The sequence below is a fragment of the Carassius auratus genome, unplaced genomic scaffold, assembly GCF_003368295.1.
Source record: "Carassius auratus strain Wakin unplaced genomic scaffold, ASM336829v1 scaf_tig00019293, whole genome shotgun sequence".
Taxonomy (NCBI): Eukaryota; Metazoa; Chordata; class Actinopteri; order Cypriniformes; family Cyprinidae; genus Carassius; species Carassius auratus.
Genome location: NW_020524945.1, coordinates 5726 through 17454, shown reverse-complemented (window position 1 = coordinate 17454; position 11729 = coordinate 5726). Strand labels below are relative to the sequence as shown.

The following is an 11729-nucleotide window of genomic DNA, read 5'->3' as shown; positions in this document are numbered from 1 at the left end:
TCGTCTTGCACTTTCGTCACTCCTCTTTTTATTCTTCCCCTTCTGGAGCTCCTCCATGGGACTCGAGTCTGGTGAGTGGCGCAGGTGTCACTAATTATAATTTACTCGACCGGCCTGGCTTCACTCCCACGGCTCTCGACCCTGTTTCACTTGACACACTGAAAAAAAAGAGAGTGCGCCACTAGACTGTAATTGGTCAAAGATGAAAATTTAGCCATGTGATATTGTTTTAATAATTAGCATGCTACAAAATACCCCATGCCCAATTCTATAAGTCCATGCATTGAGTCAAGCTCATTAAAAAAATCCATCTAAAATGATCTATAAAACTAGAGAAAAGCTACCTATAAGCCATTCAGTATAGAGACATACTGCTAAAATTTGTATTTAATAGAACTTATTTTAGTCAGTGTTCACGTTTGTTTTATGTATATAGTAGTTGAGCTATTTTGGACCATCTCATTGACAGCTTATATTACATGTACTTTGTTTTTTATCGTCAGGAAGTTGAGTTGTTCTGTTATACATGTCAGCTATAGGACAAAAGGACTTATGGTTAGCTTTATAACACTGGTGGAAGGTGATGGGGTGGTGCAGAGGGATGACATACATAATCCCTTCCTGTTAACACAATTCTCAACAATACAAGAGCATCAGGTAACGCTGATTGAATGTCACAGTGATAGTTGCCTGTGATTATGGGGAGCTTAGTCAATCAAAGGTGAAATTCTCTCAATTGCTCAAGCAGCTTCCGCAGCCTTCAGGCATTTCAGGGTCGTATGCCACACCGAGATTATGCCTCCATTCTCAGGCTGAATGAATGTGTGTGGTAGTAATCATAAGACTGAATGGAAAATGCTTTGCCTGTATATATTTTTTGTCCTCCTCGTCATCTTCACTCATTGTACTGTATGTCCTGTACATGTTCACCACACCTACACTATCTGCTTTGATCTGCTGCACAGGGTTTCCACAAAATATGGAAATTTTAAATGTTTTACAGACCTGGAAAAGGTATGGGAATGAATAAAATCTCATGAAAATCATCACATTTTTATAATGAATATGAATTTTTCTATTTTTGATTTGCTCTAGCACATTTAATTGGCTAAAATTGCTCTTGTGTACTAAGTTTGAGTGCAGGTCAACTGTGATGTCGATTTGTGAATGAGTTTTTCAGTGAATTGTTGAACTGGTTCACTGTTTGAATCACCTAAATTTAAATGATTTGCAGAAATTACAATTCAAAAGTAAATGATTTAATTTAAATGGTTTTTAAAAGTCATTTTGAACTGATTCACAAATGAGTCTGAATGATTAATTAGTGAATTGATCCGGGGTGCGTTTCCCTAAAGCATCGTAAGTTCCATCGTTACCAACATATTTTGTTTTCTGAAACCATAGTTTAAACGAACATTCACAAACAGTGTCGCAAACTTGTGTGGTTGGAAATACATCTCACGACCTGTGGTTAGAAGCGTAGTTTCTTGTTAGTAAGACATATGGATTTAAATAAATTATGCTCTTGGGCACAATAAACAGCTAACATGCAGTACAATCTTTATATCTTCCATTTGATTTAAATCTATACATATTAATTGATAAAGTTTAGCACATGCTCAAGAAGCGCTGTTTTTGAAGAGTGCACAAATATGCATAAATGTCTAATGCCTGCGATGAATCAAACATCAAATAAATAAAAATGACCGGGAACAAAACAATAGTATATTAGTCATCATCAGGTCCCATGCTCCGTAAACCAGCATCTCAGAGATCTCAAAACAATTAATTAGCAGAAGTTTTTATGTATTTATTTTATTTATTTATTTATCTCACCCAAGATTATTGCTTTAAAAGAATTGCTTTGGATGACAGGCAAATCTGTTTTAAAATAATTAATTATAATTTAACATATTACGAGTCTCATCCATTAAATCCAACATTGACCAAATGTTTCTATTTACCCAATCCTCATAAAACAGGGATTTGTTTCTGTGTAAAATATATTTGTTATTCCATATAGGAGGATTGTGGGGTGTAAAATTCTGTGTGCACCTATTTCCAGCATAATAAGACTTGTTGGTGGAATCCTGATAGCTTCACTGGAAGTTTGGGTAAATCATAGACATATCTGTGAAGGAAGAAGATACCACCCACTTCTACTAAACAAAGCTGAAAGCTCTGCATAACAGAAACTCTAAGTATTACCTAAAAAAACATTTGAAGCCACTTAAGTTTTAACAAAGTGTTCATACTCTCAAATTCAGTTACATTCAGAACACCTTCTTCGTACCCTTTGACAATATCAGATTTTCTAATATGAGTTTTGTGCCTCCAAATAAAATCAGACATTTTTTTGATTGCTTATTTTTACAATACCTGAAGAGGGAGCTAAAGAGAGAGCTGGATAGCGAGTGATTTGATGTGACATACAGCCAAATATGGTGACCCATACTCAGAATTCATGCCTTGCATTTAACCCATCCAAAGTGCATACAGCAGTAAACACACACACACACACACACACACACCGTGAACACACACCCGGAGCAGTGGCCAGCCATTTATGCTGCGGTGCCCGGGGAGCAGTCTAGATAGATATTAAACTTTAGATAGAAGAATTCTTCCCTGAAAATAGATACATCTCTCTGTAACCAGCTATTCAAGATAGCATTAATTAGCAGAAGTTATTACTCCACCACATGAGTGTGACTTCATTAAAAATGGCCCTAAATTGTTGAACTAATTGTTGGTCAAACGATGGATATGTGACTGTTCGTGACTGGCTAGTTAGATTACACTACAATCAACACGTCGTACTATGGTGGTTAAACAGTGAGTTAGGTCATTGTACGTGAAACGCACATTTGAACAATTAGCTAATAATACTTCATTCAGTAATACTAAAAATTATTTCAGTAGCACTTATAATTTTTGAAAATAATTCAAATTCTGATTTATTTGATAATAAATCATTCAGACCAATTTGTCAGTCAGTTTAGACAATCTCAGCCAGTAATCATAAATGCATAGAAAAGTCTTGGAAATTCATTCATGTAGAAGTGTAGGGACTTAAAGTTTAATCAGAATTGACCAGTTCCTAGGCATCTCTATTCATATGGCTAAGCATTTTTCCCATCAGCCACATTTTGGGTTGGAAATGATGTGGGCAGCTGTGGCCTTATGTTTAGTGAACCGGACTAGTTACCAGAAGGTCACCAGTTCAAGTCTCTGGTACTTTCAACTTCATTAAATTTCATTAAAATTGTTCTTAGTCCATCTTTGCCACCTTCCATCTGTTTAGCTATCTTTCTGAAGGGAACATGTCTAAGTCCATGTCGCTCTGAATAAACTCTGTCAAACCTCCATCTCTAGTACCACACACAGACTTACACACTCTGAACACTCACTTCTCTCACACTTGCACACCTTTGACATTAGGTATCATTCGCGTGCCCCTTGGGGTCTAAGAGGTGTTCCCTAGTACAGTGTGTTGCTGCCTCCCAGTGTGCCTACTTGTACTACGCCCTTAAAATATGTACTCTTTTGGTGAAGAACAAGTACAGTTTTTTAAGTGTGTGGTAGGGCAAGCTTTGGGACATACTATAACGCCATATAATTGTGTCTTTAACGGTCTGCTCTGATGCATAATTGCACCAACAAGTCCTCCAACTCATACGACTGTATGGGTCGTTTGTCACTATCCATAAATACGACCCACACGAGCGTTCTCTAAATTAGCGCCCCTATTGGCAACAGGAGGTATGATAAATGAACTTTCGCCTAAATGCATTGTGGGTTTATTTTAACATGTTCGCTATTTGCGTTTTGAATTGTTTGATTTAAACTCTCCCAGATGTTCGTGGATTTTGATGATATGGATTTTAGATGACTTCGAGACATGTACAGGTAAGGTTTTCTCCCGTCTCATAAAGTAGTCGATCGTTTATGAATAATATGAGTTTTTATTTTCAAATCGATACTGGACACTGTATGTCCTATTAAACCAGTTTGACGTTCAAATCATTTAATCGAAATCTGCAGCTTTATAAAGTTAGTTTTCATTGTGATATTCGTTTGAAATTCGCCTGTGGTGGAAAGAGGTCATGTAAAAGTCGCGCATTTACCATGTTTTTACCATAGTAACATGTCGCTGAACCATGTCACGTGTTATAAAACCTCAGTAACCACAACTCAATGTATCTCCCGTCATAACTGTAGTTTTACTTTGGTATTTGTAGTATAAACACGTTACCATGCTTTTCACCACAGTAACTGTGCTTATTGTGTACTCTTTAGTTAAGTAACACATTTGCCATGCCTTTAATACCTTTTTGTAATGTAATTGTGATTCAGTGTTTTTTTTCTTTTCAGTTTTGCAGTTTCTTCATATCACATACATCTCCAGCTCCTACAACAACATTCAGTGTCCAGCAGCTCTTTATGATGCTCTCTCTCTCTCTCTCTCTCTCTCTCTCTCTCTCTCTCTCTCTCATTTTCCTTTCCTATTTTTCTGAACTGTAATTCATAAATAAGTCACACATATTTTTCTTTCTTTCTCTTGTTCATCATGGCATATTTTCACAGCTCAGAATCAGATTTTGATCAGTTCTTGTATTAACAGGGAACTTGTACTCGAAGCTCAACTTGAAGAAGTTTCCAGTGAAGATGAAGTCCTTCAAAGGTTCGACACAGGCAATGTTGAAGATATGTAGTTATAACTGATTTACTTTAATTAATTTATCCTTACTTTATGTTAATAACCTTCCTTATAGTCCTTCCTTTCAAATATTTTGTTCACAGATCATTTCTAACACACTGTCTAAACATGTATGTATTAAAACAACAACAACAACTTGTTACTTTTTCTTTATTCCAGCTGAAAAGGAAGACCATGGGCCTGTCAAACCTTGTTTGTGGAGAGGGATGAATTTGACCATCTTGTGTGTTTACGGAGAAGACCAAAAGCTGCTAAGGCAGATATTTCCAGAGGTACGTCTGTGTTGATCTGAGCACCTCGACAGAACTTTACTGCAGTTACATTTTGCACCGAATTTTATGTTTTTTACTTTTTAAATACCTCACGACCCCATCAGTACAAACCCTGTGCTATGTCAAAGTATTAATAATTCAAACAATTTCAGCAAATTCATATGATATTGTACAAGCGTACTCTCCAGCTTTTCCTCCTGCTGTCATTGACCATCGCCTCAGCTCTCATGCAGACTGTGTCCATTTTAAGTAGTCAGAGCGTTATATCCTAAAGTTTATATTGAGTCCACTGTATTCTTTATTAGCACCGTCTTAACCCGTTCTAACAGTACATGATATCTGTCCGCACCTCACAGTCTGCCTTTATTTCCATGTTGATTTTAATTGAACACATCTGTTTAAAAGCAAGTCAGGAAATGCTGTGTAACTTGTCATGTGACACATCAGATCTTCAGTTAATTTGGCCAAATTAGATCATTTAAGGCTGTTCACACCAAGAATAGTAACTACAATAACTATTTTAGCATCCACACCAACATCAACCAATGATAAAGTTATGTTTATTAATATACACACTGCAGCGACGTTGATGTCTGCCACTTTAAATGATCAAGCTTTTGAAATGTGCATTTTGATTGGCTGTTTAATGTTCATCAGCTGGAAAATATATTCCACTGATGTTGTTCCTCTGTGTCATTAAGTATGGACTCATCCTTGGTATGAAGAGGTCATTAAACTGCTTACAACAATCCTGCTGCATGTTATAGTGTAGAAAATAATTGAGAATAATATAGCTTGAAGATACAGCTTTCTTCCCTCTCATTTTGTTAAACTCAAACGCAAGATTTTGCCTTTCTTTGCTTGTTTGTCTTCATCTTAGTCCTTTACTCTCTCCACTCACTCACACATTCTCTCTTGCTCTGTTGTAAGGTACAAACAGAGCGGATGGTTGCATGATGGCCTCTTTCAGGTTTGTCAACTGAATGTCTACTAGTGTGGCTCAGCAAGTTCCTGTCATGATCAGCCCTCTCCAAGAAAGGTTTGTAGAAAATTGTAATCAATATTCATTTAATCCTCTAACCTGAATCTTTTGGTGAATTTACTTAATTATATCTGTCTTAATTCATATGTAATAAGCAATAGTAATTAAACATGGGGTTAATAGACATATTTTTGTTTTACAGCTGAAGAGCAAAAACACAAAGAACATCAGTCCTGTTGGGGATGAGGAATGAACATGGCTCTATTGTGCCCAAACAGAAAAGAGTGAAAAGGTGCTCATCCCCATTGATGTGTCTGTATTCAAGCAATGCATTAGTACAGCATATGATGTTGATCTCTATTCAAGTCAGCAATTATCATTTTTCACATATACATCTTTTTATAAGTCCTAGAATGAACAAATCATCAGGGCATCATTTCTGGAATTTGGGCAGAAAATGACTGAATATGGTGAGTACTGACACCTGCACCTGTATTCACCAAAACTATTTTTCTTATGGACTTACAGTTTTTGAAGGAGGATGAAGTCAGTTGATGGAGAAATGAAGAACGAGATGTGTTGTATATGAAGACTTCAGATGCAAAAGCCTTTAAGTTCTGTATGAAATGTTCTTCTAAGAAGAATTTTAGAAGAAAACTTCAGGTGGAACTTAGATGCCTTTGCATCTGAAGTCTTCATATGTACTATGAGTTTTCAATACATAACTGATTTGTTATGACTGTTTTTATTATTTTCTACTTGTACAGAAAGACTGCAGTAGAAGGAAAGCTGGTACTGAGAACATTTGTCTTCACTCCAGACTAAAGAGAAGCGGGTCTGAGGCCAGAGATGGAGGAGTCAATGGTCACCAAATGCAGCGCTGCAGCCTGAAACTGTGAAGACTGAATTCCCAAACAGCTGTGTGACTGCACAGATGTTACGGCCATAAAAGAAACTTCACAACTGAGAGCCCATACCTCCAACAACCTTCAACAGGAATCAATGGTATGTCCATTACAACAATTCTAAATAATAATAATATATAATTGACACAATGATTTTGTCTCTCCAGGACATCTACGCAAGGTTTTTCTTTTGTTGAGGACCGTCAGAGACTCCAGCCACACGAGCCATGGATTGCTCTCAACATCACCATCAGACAGACATTATCACAGAACCAGCACCAGCAGACTGCAAAACAAGTTCCTTCAACAGGCAATCAGACTGAACTGAACTCGTACCAGTAACACCACACACACACACACACACACATACACACACCAGCAGCCTCATACTGTGTGCACTGCACTCTATCAGCTACACTGACTGGACTCTGACTCACTATTATTCTGCAACCTGATATTCTGTTTGCACTAATTCATACTGTACTGAAAGTGAAAGTGACGTGACATACAGTCAAGTATGGTGACCCATACTCAGAATTTGTGCTCTGCATTTAACCCATCCGAAGTGCACACACACAGAGCAGTGAACACACACACACTGTGAACACACACCCGGAGCAGTGGGCAGAGGTATATCTACAGTATACAGTGATTGTTGTTAATTGTTTTCATTTTGTTCTCTCTGTATAGTATAGTATTGCACTATATTTTCTACCTGTATTGAGCTCTTATGTATACGGTTTATATTTTTGATACTGTATATGTGTTGCAAATATATTCAGTACTTGTCATGCTGCAGTTTGCAGAAAAGCATTTTACCACCTGTATACTTGCATTCATGGTATTGTGATAATAAAATGATTTGATTTGAATTGGTCACATGACTTGTTCATCAGTTGTATTGTTGTGCTGGATAACAATTGCAAATTGTTTATGACATTGAAGAAGATCATGATAGAGACATGGATTTGAAGAAAACCAGGAGAGCTCTGATGATGAGAAGGAAACTGGATGTGATTCTTTGGTGCTCAAGACATTTCACCATGCCTTCATCTGGGTTTCTTCATCTGATTAAAATAAAATGGTTTTAATGTAACCCATTTTTATTTCACTTGAATATAATTTGTCTTAATATGCTTCTTTATCTGTCTTTATGCTGCATCCTAGTAAAATATTGCGTATGGTGTTGGATAATCAAGTATGGTGAATATTCTGTACTAGAGATGGTTTTTTGGTAGATACACCATTTAATTTTGTAAACAACACATATAATCACCATGGTTGTTTTGATGAAGACATGAACATTTAGTAATATTAATGAAATTCAGTTAGATGAAGAGCTGCATTAGAAGAGACTGCATGGACTTCATGCACAACTGAAGGTGATGAATCAAGGAAAGATCAACATGAATCCTGTTCTGTATTATAATGAAGATGTTCATGCACATTACTGATGTCTAGCTCCTGAGCAGGACAAAGATGAGACATTCTTTACAGAGATTTATGAATTAGGTATTTTATATTATGATTCTTTAAATTGCATGAATTGTATGGAACCATAAACTGCACACTGTCACACATTGTCTTACTGAATGACACATTGGCCTTGTCTGATGAAATGTCAGAATATGTATTTGTTGTCTTTGTTTACTATTAGCACTGTATTATTGCTCTTGATCTTATGAAATAAATTGAGCTCTTTCCAAATGGGCACTTATGTTGATTTTCTGGTGTCTTAATTCTAAGATAACTATGACTTCCAACTTACATAATGGTATGCTTTTGAAAAGACAACCTACAAAATGTGTCTCAACAGTTTGTTGCCAATGATGAGAATAGAGCTGTGCATTTTTTTCCTGCCCTTCCATCCCCAGGGGCCCAGTAGAGTCCCCTTGAAGAGCAAAACAATTAACATTCCAAATGGCTGTAAATCAAAATCTGATTATAGTTTCAAAAAGAAAATTGGTAGGACAACTCATTATGCTATGTTTACTAAATAATGTTTGGCACAGCTTTCAAACATTCATAGAAAAGTGCTATACATGTGTTTATAAAAGTACTCTTAGTAAAATAAAAAATGTCAGCCTGCCTCTCACATATGTCATATAACTTTGCACAATAAACATGCTTAGATATCCCTTTGTTTAAAAAAAGAAGTATTTTTCACAATTTCATTATTAAACATTTTAAACTACATTGCCCATAAGCCTTAGCCATTCTATCGATGGAAAGTGAAAGTCATGGCGCTGTTTTTTGTAGTTCAATTAAGTTATGTTCAGGTTTAAGGTTAGGATCCATAGACAGTAAAAGAAATGGACACAGCGACCCCATTGGAACTCAATTGAGACAAATGAAGCCCAGTTTTAGCGTTTTTTTAGCACTTCCGTTTCTGACGCGCAGACTCAAACGAAGCTTGACGACGTCAGCAACCTGTCTGACAGATGTAAATCTTCTAAGTGGCTGTGCGTGAAAACTGTCATCGTTAATCTTGCAGAGACGGCGAGCTTGAGCGGGGAGTTCTTTGTCATGAGTGAGCAGGAGTAAGTATTCTGATTCATTATTTTGTATAGTATTTTAAACTGTAACGCCAGTACGCCATATTAAGTTAATTGTCTGCGAGCTTCTCCACCTGTCTGTACGGTAATGCGACAGAGAGCCGAGTGGTTATGACGCAATCGTTAGCCTATTTTTTACAAAAACTGTTTATACGGGGCCATAATGTAACATAGAAGGTAATGGAGCACTTTATACATTGTCGTGTATCTTTAGAAATAAATAATGGACAAACAGAGTCTTTAAACGCCTCAGATGTAAAGTTATTCGCTGTCAAAGTGACGCCAAAATGAATGGGAGTCAATGGGAATGCTAACGCAAGTGAAGTTCTGCTAAAGATGGCAGCCCCCACCCGACTTCAACTTCCAGTCGAGTTCCTTGCCCCTTGTTAGGATCTCGGTAAAGAGGTAATTTCACAAAATATAGCAATGCACCATTGTTAACTGAAGGTACTATTGACGTAATAATTACAGCAAAATTTACTTTGCAACATTAAACGTTTTTTAATTTGGGCTAAAAGAAAGTCCAGTCACAGCGAGTCCTCGAGTGCCAAGTGGATTTCAAAGCCAATGAAAATCCAGTTGAGCAGAAGCGACACCCTTACTTGTCCATATACGGCCATTCATGACAGGCTTTTCCGGGTTCTTGTGGTGAATTTATTTTCACCCACTAAATATAAAACTAAAATGACGGATTTGCATTGTGGGGTAAACCTGATTCAGCAATAGATTTGTTGATTACAGTTATTTATTTTCAAACAAGGGCCTCATATTTGCGATTATACACATTCTTTACCCTAATATTAATGTACAATATTTAAGCTCAACATTTTTGCATATACTGTATGAAAAAATAATATTATATTTATATATTTATAGTGTATTAAATGTATACATTTAATCACTTGTGTGTTTTTTGGAGATGTATTTACAATCTTGCAATTTTTAGCTCTACCAGTTAAACTACAGAAAAAAAGGAAAATAATAATAAAAATAAATAAATAAATACAATTTAAAAAACACAGGGATAATTTTTTTTTAGTAATTTCCATATCAGTGTTTATTGATATGTCAAACTTTTCAGACAAACAATGCAAATAACACCATTCTTTCTCTCTAGTTTGTCACTATGAAGAAATAAAAACAAAAAAATAATATATTATTGTGAAATATAACAACTTTTAAAAATTACTGATTGATAAAGTAACTAATAGGTACAGACAGAATTATGTAATAGAAAATCCCTTTAAAACTAAATTGGCTAATATAAAATATATATATAAAATAAAAAAAATGAATAAATAAATAAAAAATTGTCAATTTGTTTGCAGAGAAGTTTATAAAATGCCAAATAATATTTTTACAAACCAGGAGTTGCAAGGCACCAGCTGAAATCATATTCTTTTCTTTCATTTAAAAGTGATTAACTAATTAGAAAAAATATTGTTAAGACTAATATTTCACATGATTACCTCTTAATCTCCTGTAATCACTGATCGCTTCTGTTGTGAACATATGCAAGACAAACTAAAACGGTTATTAATAATTATATTTTAATAAATCATTTTCAGCTGGAAAATGCATTTCTATCATTAAATGACCTTAAAGGTCACACACACACACACACACACACATATATATATATATATATATATATATATATATGGCATATAGAATACAGTAGGTGGGATGGTGATAGTGACAGGAGTGTTCACAGTAGAGATGGGAGTGTTGACTAGAGGAGAAATAATACAAGTAGACATGCTAACGACTGAGAGCAGATGTGCCACACAAGAGAGAGTGATGTGGATGCTTTTGGAAGGGCTGCTATTGTGGAGAGCTGATGGAGAAGGACTCAGTAATCTGTCAGAAATCCTGCAAGACAGGAAAAAATTGAATTTATAACATGATGAATAATTAAAACATTGACAACAAATGAAAGTGACGTGACATACAGCCAAGTATGGTGACCCATACTTTAGAATTCTTGTTCTGCATTTAACCCATCCAAAGTGCACACACACAGCAGTGAACACACACACACGGAGCAGTGGGGATCATTTATGTTACGGTGCCCGGTGAGCAGTGGGGGCAGCGCAAAAAAAAGTCGTATTGCCGGGCCGAGGACTCAAACCCACAACTTTATGGTTAAGAGTCAAACTTTCTAAGCACTAAGCCACGACTTCCCCCTAGCAACGGGCTAGTGGTTAAAGGACAACATAACTGCAGCGTGTATAATAATAAACAGAACTTTATAATTTGTTGGTAGCGATGCTAAAATAGTCATTATAGTTATTG

At 36.1% G+C, this 11729-nt stretch overlaps 1 long non-coding RNA gene across 2 annotated transcripts; it reads left to right on the top strand.

Annotated features, from left to right (window-relative positions):
• Positions 1–4930: 4930 nt before the first annotated feature.
• On the top strand, positions 4931–7167 carry LOC113076200 (uncharacterized). Of its 2 annotated transcripts, none has more exons than XR_003281133.1 (5): positions 4931–4992; positions 5923–6031; positions 6381–6444; positions 6742–6979; positions 7047–7167. It is a non-coding gene; the product is annotated as an uncharacterized LOC113076200 (long non-coding RNA). The 2 variants fall into 2 exon arrangements; XR_003281132.1 differs by lacking the exon at positions 6381–6444 and adding an exon at positions 6177–6266 and having other exon boundaries at positions 6795–6979.
• Positions 7168–11729: the final 4562 nt, after the last annotated feature.